The 11,783-nt window shown below is 44.0% G+C and overlaps 1 long non-coding RNA gene across 1 annotated transcript; it reads left to right on the top strand.

Moving 5' to 3' along the window:
• On the top strand, positions 1-2,081 carry LOC120732020. The gene is made up of 3 exons (XR_005695481.1): positions 1-507; positions 654-770; positions 1,268-2,081. It is a non-coding gene; the product is annotated as an uncharacterized LOC120732020 (long non-coding RNA).
• Positions 2,082-11,783: the final 9,702 nt, after the last annotated feature.

The following is an 11,783-nucleotide window of genomic DNA, read 5'->3' as shown; positions in this document are numbered from 1 at the left end:
TGAGGATGCTGAGTCCTTTATTTGACTCTTGGGTGGATGAGCAGTGATCTCACACTTTCTAACAAATGAGACCTGCTGTGATATTTGGAGACGGTGGAGCTGAGCTGAAGGTGTTCAGATGTTCTGCCAGGCAAGAGGAACAGAGGAAGAGCTCAGAGGAGGTTCATGGATGAAGGAGGACATGCAGAGGGTCGGTGTGACAGAGGAGGATGCTGGGATAGAAGGAGATGGAGGCAGATGAAAACAGGGAGCAGCTCAAAGGCTTCCTGATAAGAGGCGATAGATGATCAGCCTGGTCTCACTCAAGTACTCACTGTGACGGAAAAGGATCCAATTACATCACAGCAGAGACAGGAAATACACACATTTCACACATTTGAAAAGTTTAATCAGGTTTCTGACCTAGATCATGCTGGATTCAATGACCTCTGACCTTTAGTGACCTTTGTCCTGTTGCAGTTGCAGGTGTGTGTGTGCTGCTGCTGTTTGCAGTCACTGTTTCTGCAGGTGAGTTGATGGAAGTGAAAACAATCAGTGAGAGTCCAACAAGAACACAAATACACTTACTCTGTGTGTGTGTGTGTGTGTGTGTGTGTGTGTGTGTGTGTGTCTGTGTGTGTGTGTGTCTGTGTGTGTGTGTGTGTGTCATTCAGCTCTAGCCTACGTGCCTCCCTCTCCTTCGGTGTGGCCGGTCGTACATTTAGTGGTCTTCCTCCCGTTCGCTCTCTCCACGGTGGTGATGCTGTCGATTGAGAGCAGACTGATTGCAGGTACGAGTCTCTCTGATCTTTCACAGCAGATATGTTTGTGCTGCAGGTGCTGAGGCTGCAGGAGTGCAGGTAGGACTCACACAAAGGTAGGAGTCTGTAGATCAGGTGCTTCTGTTTGGGGACCAGTTTTCTGAAGGTGACATCAGAGCTGATCGAAGAGACAGTCTTCTTCTTTTATTTACGTGACCATGTGAATAAATGGAGAGAAGTGTGATTTATTTACTTCGTAGGATATGATGAAAGATGCGCGTGATCAGCTTTGCCCAGAATACAGGATTTAAGAAGCAGGTTGGCAGGTTGAGCTGCACATGCTTGAAGTTACACAACACCCTTATGGTACCGTCCTGCCAGGATAACACAGCACAGAGTCAGAGGTGATGCCTGTCGGCACCGGGCCAAGCATCATTAAGCCTAAAGCCGGTCCTCCTCTGGGACTTGAACTGGAGTTGGGAGTTTGTTTAAACTGGTCGTGTTTAGTCTGTGTTCACTCGCCGCAGGACGTCCTCTGGTTGTCTCCATGGAGACGGCCCTGCTTGATGAAGAAACTCAGGAATTTGGCGAGGACTATGATGAGATCGCTGCTGATGTCATCACCGAGCATGACTTCTGATCTACAGCGAGCGCCGGCGCTGCATTCAGACTGCAAACATGATAGACCTGCTCCTGCTGCATGTGACCAGGTCCTCACAGGTCTCAGGTGTTGAATGAGTTCAAGGATGTTTTTATCTTATTCTGATATTTGCTTTGCTGTTAGATTTGTTATGCTTAATGTAAAATATGTTGATCTGTGTCGTCTTTAATATTCTGAATGCTGTAATAAAGTTTTCATACTTTGGGATAAACAGTCTGAGTTCCGTTCTCTCGCTGTGACTTTGTGTTGCTGCAGTGTTAGTGTGAGCTGTTTCACATCAGGGAGAGTTTGAGCCTGACATTGAACAACCGTAACACATCTGCCTCTCCAGTTACAGGGAGGCTGTAGCATGTCCCAGCTGCCACAGGCTGAGAGGCAGGCTTCACCCTGGACATTAACAACTACTCAGACTGGCTGATTTACATAAAATCCACCAACCAGCCAAGAAAACATCCATTAAGTTAGCTGGACTCGGTGGTTTTGAATGATTTTACATATTTGACCATGATTAGACATCTGAAAACTTAGATCACAACTACCAAAGCTCAGGTCACATTGAGAGAAACCCTCCAAGGAACCATGGTCCACGTTTACATGGAAATAAAATCCAACTGTCCCACAATTCCTAGTTTTACCCTTCGGGACCCCTGAGAGGGGGCTCTGTGGGCACTCCATGGTGAGCTCGCTCACAGGAAACCACGTGGGGTGGGTTAGGCTAGCCTTTGTGGGCCCCACAGCAGTTATGCCCTTGTGGGTCCCTGTGGCAGGAATGCCCACTTTGGACTTTGTTATTGTTAATCTCTGGCTGTCTTCCACAGCACGTCTTTGTCTCGTCTTCCTCCCCTCGGCCCAGCCGGTCTCTCAGATGCCCCGCCCCTCCCTGAGCCTGGTGCTGCTGGAGGTTTCTTCCTGTTACAGACGAGTGTTTCCTTCATCTGATTGTTGGGTTCTCTGTATTGTTGGAAGATCTTTACCTTAAAACATTAAGCACCTGTTGTTGTGATTTGGCACTTTATAAATAAAACTGAATAATGGTTGCTCACAGAGAACCCTGAGTGGACGCCTGTGGGTCAGCCATGGCCTACAGCGCCTCCATCATGGTTTTCCGTGGACATCACAGCGAGGAAACTCAGAGACCCCAGAGGGCAAAACTGCTGTCAGCCCTGTGTGGCCACACCCACTCACACAGCTGCACAGTTCACGCACACCTGCCCACTGTGGGCCTGCATGGACATGTACGCGGGCACATCGTTTTTAATAAGGAGACAACGAACAGGGCAATGTGACTCATGTGGAGAGGAAACATGTTTTATCACAGTGCTGCAGAGTGTGGTGGTTCACACGGTGGATCATGAAGCAAAGGTTTGCTGGTTGAAGCTTGAGAAGAATCATCAGTCCTGTTGGTTTCATCAGGAAGGGCCTGTGGTGCAAACAGCTGTCACGTGGTGACCCGTCTGCAAAGTAGCTTTGTTTTCAGCAACACTTTGGTCCACACAGACCAGCTGGTGACAGTAATGTACCGTGGGGCACATGTAGGACAGCCCACACCTAGACTGTGGCCATACTGTGGGTACGCTGCAGGCCCACACTGAGTCTGCATTAATCAGCAGCTGGCTGTGGACAGGCTGTGTGCTGGTGTGAGCCTCATGCTGTGGCTGAACTGCTCAGTGACTTTAACTCAACCCCCTGATCCCACGTCCCTCTTTGGTTTGTGTTCTCACTGATGAGCTTTTGTGTAGTTTGCCTTTCCTGACTCTTCTGTTCCTGTTATATCTGCATGTATTATTGTCGGGTCTACGAGATAAAGCACCCTGAGGCGACTGCTGTTGTGATTTGGTGCTGTGCAAATGAAACTGAATTGAATTTATATCTTCTCAGGTTCTGTATTATGTCTGACTCGTTACTGTTACACTAACACACTGACCACAGCACAGTAGAAACACACCACAGCGGTTGAACTCCGGCCCTCGAGGCCTGGACACCCCTCGTTATCTGTAACACAGCATCATAATTTGACACTCTATAGCTCTGTACACTGAGCCCTTATTAGAAAGGAAGTGGTCGGACTGAGGGTGTCACTGTGTTGCTCAAACTCGCATTCATTCGTGACGCAGACGTCATGAAGAGTCCATCAGTGTATCTGCTCCTCGGTAAGTCAAACAAAGAGCTCCGACACTCCTTTGTTCAACTCTTAAATTCCAAAAACATGACTTTAGCTTCATAAATGTGCTGCTGGCTGCATATTTGTGCACATTTATCACCGCTGCCAGTAAATGACTGTAAATGACTTTGTGTGTGTCCTTAAAAGGGAAACACTCAGAGGTTTTCTTAATAAATCACACTTCCATTATGTTTTTTTAAAAACTATTTAAAGCTTCTATCCAAATCAAAACAGCACTTACAGCTTTGTCCTTAGTGTTACCAGCGTGTGACCTCACAGTGCTCTGATGGCAAAGTTTATACAGGAAGTCAAACAGTGTTTCTGTGCTCTGGATTCACGCTGATTAAACCTCTCAGCATGTCATTTACATCCAACTCTGTCTCTGCGCACACCTGTGAGTGCAGGGTGTGTTACACAGACTTTGTGGTACCTGGTTTGTGTTTGTCTGTCAGGTGTTGGCTTCACAGACTGAAGGATTTTCAGTAAATCACACAGATGCTTGTAATTATCCAGATGTTGCTGTTGCTCTGCGTAGGTCGAAGTTGCAGCAGAGCTCACCAGGAAGAGGAAGTAATGTAAAAATAATCACAGATAAAAGCTACAAACAGCAATGGGGTGATACAGAGACGTCCAGCTCTGCAGAGCTCTCCTGGAATATCTGAATCTCCACCTGACCTCAAACTCTCCATGTGAAACTGGTTAGTTCTCTCGGAGCTGGAGATAGTGGGCGGGGCTTCTTCTCACCGTGGATCCATCTTTATCACAACATCGGGAGAGGCTGTCACTCACACATGCTGATCAAAGTGCTGCACAGAAGCAAAGCTATCAGCAGAGAATCAAAGCAAAACAAAGAGTTTAATAATGATAAAGATAAAAGACACAAACAGTGTTAATATAAGCAGAAACAAAGTAACAATGACAAAGAAATACAGATAAAATAATGAGAGGTGTGCTGGGAAAACGCGAGCGCAGGTCAGTTAGAAGATTTTGAGAAGAGTTTTCCAGCTGGGATTTGAAGACTGTGGGTGAGGAAGACAAACTGATGGGAAGAGGGAAATGACTCCAGAGAGACGGAACGCCCAGCCAGCAGCACGAGCCAATCAGGAGTCTGGAATCACTGAAACCTGCTGATCAGCAAACATGAGTGCGCAGTTTGTGAGAGACAGGACTGTAAAGGAGATTTAAGCTATGTCACCAAGGACCCGGGATCTGAAGGACACTCAGCAGGGCAGCCCACACCTGTGGCACCACTGTGGATGTGCTGCAGGCCGACAGTGGGTCCCACTGTGGACCCCTCTCTGTTTAGCGTGGGCTGCGCACAGTGGGGCGTATCAGGACCCCACAGCACGGGCCTCAGATGTGCTCTGGGCGATGTTTAGTCATTTCCAATACAATGCATGCAAAACATTGCACAAACTTCCTTTAGTGAACTCTGACTTTCAGTGACCTCTGACCTCCTGTTGCAGGTGCGTGTGTGCTGCTGCTGTCTGCACTGACTGTTTGTGCGACTGTTTCTGCAGGTGAGTTGATGGAAGTGAAAACAATCAGTGAGACTCCTACAAGAACACAAGTACATTCACCCTCTGTGTGTGTGTGTGTGTGTGTGTGTGTGTGTGTGTGTGTGTGTGTGTGTGTGTGTGTGTGTGCCTTACCTCTTCCAGTCCTCGCCTGCCTGCCTCCATTCCTGCCGTTACAGGCTTTCCTCCACTTAGTGGTCATCATTCCGTACTTTGTCTCCACCTACCTGATGGTGTCGATCTACAAAGCAGTCCCGCCAGGTATAATCTCCGTGACGCTGTGTAGCACAGCCTGGGCTGTAATTGTCCTGTAATTAATAGAATTTACATGAATTTCATTCGAAATTCCAAAACACACAAACACTTAAAATCAGGTTTTACAGGAAGCAAAGAAATCGTTATATTCTAACTCCCTTTAATTAGTGCGTAAGTTAAAGTACTGCCTCATATTCTGGTAATGCAAAAATCAAACAATGTTTTCCATCTTACATCATAAGTATGCTGCACTTTGGGCCCATGTCGTATTATTAAGTCGCTTAACTTTTACATCAGTATTTAATATTTATGATGTTGACATGCATGACGGTTTTTCTGATAATAGATTGTCCTTTTTTACTTAAGCACTTCTTATGCATAATTTAAATCACTTACACAGTGTTTAAGTTTTTTTTAGTTTTATTATTTATTATTATTGTTTCCTGTAAAACCTGACATGTTAGTATTTGCAGTGTACCTACTTTAAGGACCTGTAAGTGAATATAATTACATTGTGATTCTAATAAACTACATTGCTGTTCCATTTAATCAGAGGATCCCACGCTGTATTATAAAGTGTTACTGAAACGTCTCAGCTGAGTCACATGACCTGCTGGGGTCTTTACTGTCATTTTCACTGGTTCCCATTACACCGACAGAACGCTCACTGGCCATTTGCATGGATATGGCGACGCTTGAAAGGGGGAATGAAGAGGGATGCAATGAAGACTATGATGACATTTATGCTGACGTCACCACGACTTTCTGAGACTGCAGAGACTTCTGTCTGCATTTGGTTGATTTGGTGACTTCTTATATTATTATTGAAGATATGTTAAGTTCTGGTTGTTGCTATTATTAGTTAGATTTGAGTTGTATGTTGAAATTCATTGTTTATGTGAAGTTCATTTAGTTATTAGCTCTTATGTTGCTCATTCTTTGTTCTTCGATCCCTTTGTGTCTTCACCCTCTGTACATGTGTCACGTTAAGTTCGTGTTGTTCTGTTTCATCTTTAATGTTGAAAGCCTTGTTTCTATGATAATCATGCTTAGTGCTAATTTCCTCTGTGGTGCCATTATGTTTATTTGGCTCAGCTGCTTCCCCATGTGTCTCCACTTCCCCTGATCACCTCCTGTGTGTATCTAGTCTGTGTGTTTTCTTTCAGTCTTTGTCGAATAGTCTGTGTTACCTCCCTCCATGTTCACATTCATAGTCAGAGTTGTCATATTCATTTCATAGTTCTTCAGTCTTGTTGTCTCAGTTGTTTTAGTTTTCCCAGTTTAGGTTTTCAGTTAGCTCTCGCCCCCGTTTGCCTTCGTTTGAGTTGTATTCATGTTATCAGCCACATTAAAGGCTCGTTTGTTTGCAACTCAGTTTCATCTCCCTCTCTGTCTGCTTTTGGGTCTGCACCTAAAACACACCGTCGTGACAGTTGACGTCCACCAACAGCAAATCATCCAACGGGGTAACCCTAACCATGGTGGTTACTCAGGATCATCTCTTTATAAACCCTTCAGCCCTTCAGTTTCTGACTTATTGAAGACAACTGCAGCTGGGAAATTTGGATAAACCCGTCTCACACATGGTCAATAAAAAGTATAAAGAGATCAGAACTGCCTTTAAATGGTAAATGGCCTGTATTTGTATAGTGCTTTTCTAGTCCCTAAGGACCCCAAAGCGCTTTACACAATCAGTCATCCACCCATTCACACACTGGTGATGGCAGCTACATTGTAGCCGGGGCTCGAACCGGCAACCTTCCGATTACAAGGCGAACTCCCAACTCTAGAGCCACGATTTATTGTGCTCATCTGTTTAAATAAATCATGTCTGCCTGATTGACAGCCAGCACAGCGGGGAAGTAGGAAGTAAGTCAATGCTTTGTTTATGTGACACTTCACAAACCTCATTTTTCGATTACCTAATTATAAGCTGATACTTCAAAACCCAAACAAGGAGCACTGAAAGGTTAAAGAGCTGAGAGCAAAGAAAGCTTAAAGGTGGACGATCAACACGAGGAGGCAACAGAGCAACACAAACACCAGGAATCATTACAAACAGTTTCAGAAACACAAATCAGTTAATACAGGTCACAGACATCTGCAGGAAGGAGGCTATGTGAATGTATTCATTTGAAGCATGTGCAGAACCTGAAACCAGAGCTACCAGGGTCAGAGGGGAAACCTGACAGCAGACTCTCACTGAACTGTGAATGTAGTTATCAGATTTAAATAAGAGGGAAGATGTGAAGAAGTATTGAGGCTTAGGACAGGATAACATGAGGTGGATGCTCTTTAATGAAGCCCACAAACCTTTTCACAGCACTGTGATAGAGAGTTTACGAGCACCGAGCCGAGAGCTGGCTGCACAAGAGTTTGATTTAGAAGAAGAAACACATCCTTCATTTCTGTATAAGCAGCATGTTTGTAAATGTTTAACATTCTGAGCCAGGAAAGAAAGTCCGCTCTCACATCAAATAAGCTCGGCGCTTTATCACTCCACAGAGTCAGTGTAAAGTTTCAAATACAGGAAAGGCAGAAGTGGACAATATCATGATTTACAAGTCTGTGATTGTAAAGTAAACAAGTCTCTACGTATGAAGCAAACAGCAGTGCACTAAAGACAGATTTGAGTATATTAGCAGTTATTTATGCACACAACACTGCACACACGCCCTGGGAACCTTCGGATAACATTTTAAAGGTCCCAGGTTGGACTGTTGAGGTTCTTTTCTTCTTGGATGCATTGGTCTCTTTGGTAGATGCAGCAGGGTGAACGTTGTGTGGCTGCAGGGTTTTGTCTTGTAGCATCTTTCACCGATATCGGTGGTGCTACAGAACTTTGTCTCTCCTCACCTCAAACCACTTTATGGCTCTGTTTAATATACTCTCCATTCACTGACTGTAAGCTTTGGCTCCGTCACAAAGAGTGATGTAGCCAGCATCACTGCACTGCTCATTGGCCAGTTGGCACATCCAAAATAACCCTCATAGGACCACAATTTCTAAATATCACTCTCTGTTTTATGCTTTTCAAACTAGTGACTGAGACCAATCCATAGATCTAGACACACTCTTTTTGCCCCCCAGTAGCCATTATAAAGAACACAGTTTTATGGCACTTCACATCTTTTATACAGACCATTTCAGTTGAAAAGTTTCAGGTATTTGGTTCCTTCTGGTTCCTGCTTCCCTAGAGGTGCTCCAAGCACACCCAACTGGGAAGAAACCCCAGCATAGACCCAGAACATGATGGAGAGACTGTATTTCTTCTTTGGCCCAAGAGTGCCTCATGATCACACCAGGAGGAACTGGAAAGTGTAGCCGGGAAGGATGTCATCGAGAAGGATATCCTGCTTAGCTTACTGCCACCATGACCTGACTTTGGATAAGCCAAGATAATGACAGGACAGCATAAAACTCCCCTTGTGTAAGCTTTCAGTTCATGGATGACCATAAATTAGGATCACTTAGCATTCTTTGTGGCAGAAGGCTAACGTGTCTACTGAATGTGCAGCTGATTGTTTGAGCCCCATACGCAGCCCCTCCAGATTGCCTTCTTATGAATATTTAGCGAACTAGCATTTTGCTTCAGCAAACACAGACCGTTAGTAAACAGTTGCACTCTAACAGTTTCCTGCTGCCCGCATTTCATCCTCAATGTGACCCAAAGCCATTCACAAAAACAAAAAAGTCTAGCACCGACAGATTTGTAGGTGGTTTGACTTTGGCCCCTCCTTCTTTTGGATCCCTTAGATAAAGGGTGGAGTTAGGCTGAGTCAGTGAAAGCAGCTAAACTGATTTTTAACATCTCTCTGTCTTCAAGTATTACATGTGTCGAACAGATGTTCTTCAAATCTACATGATTCAACACACACATGCATACACACACACACATACACACACTCACCGGCTCTGTGAGTGTTTTTGCTCTTTTCAACTCCTTTTGTCCAACAGGTCATTAAACACACCGCACACACACACACCCAGGCCAACAATAACATGTATAAACCAAATCCAGCATATTTTTATGGGTGTGTGTGGGCTGGTGTTGGTATCTGTGTGAGTACCTTTCTCCTGTTTAGCAGATCTGTAGTTTTTAGTGGCTTTAGTTGTGGTTTTTGAGAGTGTAAAAGGGATTATGTTTGTGCTCTCAGCTGAACTACATTTATATTCACACTTTGAATTTTTAGTTAACTTATATGAAACACCTGTGTGTCCCCAAACACATCATCTCTGGCTGAATGGCCCAGGAAAGCATTAAACAAACCATGGTCCTCACACTGATAGAAAGGCAGGGACATGGGTAAGTGTGTGTGACTTATGGAATTTCCCTGTGGTGTGTGCGCTCATAAATACTGTGCCAAGAACACACATGCACACACGCACACACACATAAATACACACACACATTTCCCGCCTGAACAGGCCAATCAGAGGAGCCAAAATCAGCTCTGACCTTTGACCCCCTCTGCTCTACTCAGACGGAAAAACATTAAAGGGCCGTTCCACTTAAACCCAAGCATTTGACCTCAACATCCACATCGTTTGAGTGCAGGCGGTCCTCCAGAGTGAGGTTAGACATTTAAATTCCTGCACAGAGTCCTGCAGCAAGGCATTCACTCTCTACACCAAGCCTTTAGAGTCAGAGTTTCTGTTTAGATTACATCAACTTAGAACAAGAAGCTTTGGTATTTATTCTATTGATTAATAAAGTATAATAAAGTGTATATTGTGTCTGCTGGAAGGAAGGAAATATGAACTTTAATGATAACTGTATTTTTATAGCATCCTTATTTCACTTTACCCCAGAATAGCTGCAAGTTTCTACTCCTGTTCTATACACTGTGTGCATAAAAACATTCTTGTGCACACTATATTTTAACATATTTGAACCATTTCAGCATTTAACATTGACAGATATGTATCAAATATTGAAATCTTTAGTTATTACAAAGTATTTATAAATAAATAATCCATCCACCCATTCTCTTCCTCTTATTCTCTGAGGCAGGTCGCAGGGATAACACATAGACACAAACAACCATTCGCACTCACATTCATACCTATGGGCAATTTAGAGTGCCACCCTAAATAAATAATATTTCATTTAACTGTTTGTGATATTTTTCATTTTCACCTCATGTCAGCTCAAACTGTTTATCCCAGCTGTCATTATTCAAGGTTCAAGGTTCAAGGTTCTTTATTTGTCACATGCATAGTTATACAAGTATAACACACAGTGAAATGTAGCCTGACACGCTCCTCGACATGTGCAAAAATTGGGGGGGGGGGGGGGTGTAGAGGAAGAACATTATATATATATATACACACATATAGTATATACACTGGGTGAATGTGCAGTAGTAGCAGCAAGCAGGTGAATTCTGTATATTAATATGAATAGACATCTGACTATTTTACAGGATAGACAATATAAACATATTTAAAGTAAGCTCCTGTTGGCTATTGTTAACCTGTGAAAATTTTTGTTAGCTGTGGTTACACATCATTAACCTCTGTCAGCTTTCATGAATAACCATGAGGTCTGTTAGCTCCTGCTACCTGCTGCTAGCCACCAATATCCACTGTTAGCTGCTGTTAGCTGCTGTTAGCTGCTGTTAGCCAGCGTTAGCTGCATTAGCCAGTGTTACTGAAGATTTCTTTGAAGTGGAGGTAGCGTTGTCAGACTCAGCGAATAAACTCTTATATGATGTAATAATTTAATTCAACTGTTAATCAGAGAACTTTTATATGGTCTGTGGATTTGAGTGTGGATGCACTTTAAAGGGATCTGAGGTTGTTATGGGCTGTAAAAGTGTTCACTAAAGACTCCAAATCAACTGTGAAAGGCAGAGGAAGCCAGCGCAGAAACTGATGTGAAACCAATAAGGAGACCGAGTGAATTTTGATTTCTGATAATGACACAGTGTTTAATTTAAGAGATTTTCAGATTTTGTGTGTTTAGTTGAAAAGTGCATGCCATGTAACACCAGTGAGAGCAACAATGAGGCCTTTTTAGGGTCCTGAGGTCAAGTTTGAAGCAAAGGACACTGAAGGACACTTGTGAGGCTCGGGAATGAGAACGACCCGGATGGCCTGTGAGATAAACGAGGATCCAGTTTGAAAGTGTGAGTCACGGACAGCTCCTCGAGTGGACTCCCAGAATGAAAATGTTTCCCTGAACAAACACACACAGCGATTCGGTTTCTTCTACTGACAACACGCAGAATGGTCTCAGGGCTGATTTCTATCAGTGTGTTATTGTGAGGTCTATTTGAAGTGGTGGTTTCACTTCGGCTCTCTATAACAGAGACAGGAATGCGACAGGGAGACGAAACTGAAGGACGGATCAGAACAACAGAGCCTCCGGCTGCCACAAAACCTCAGCGACCACCTTTATTTAGACAGGAAACAAAGACTCTGTGAGTGTCGGTGTGTTTGTGCGC

Source organism: Simochromis diagramma, unplaced genomic scaffold (assembly GCF_900408965.1).
Source record: "Simochromis diagramma unplaced genomic scaffold, fSimDia1.1 OVJJ01000395.1, whole genome shotgun sequence".
Lineage (NCBI taxonomy): Eukaryota > Metazoa > Chordata > Actinopteri > Cichliformes > Cichlidae > Simochromis > Simochromis diagramma.
This window is presented reverse-complemented; position numbering and strand designations above follow the sequence as displayed.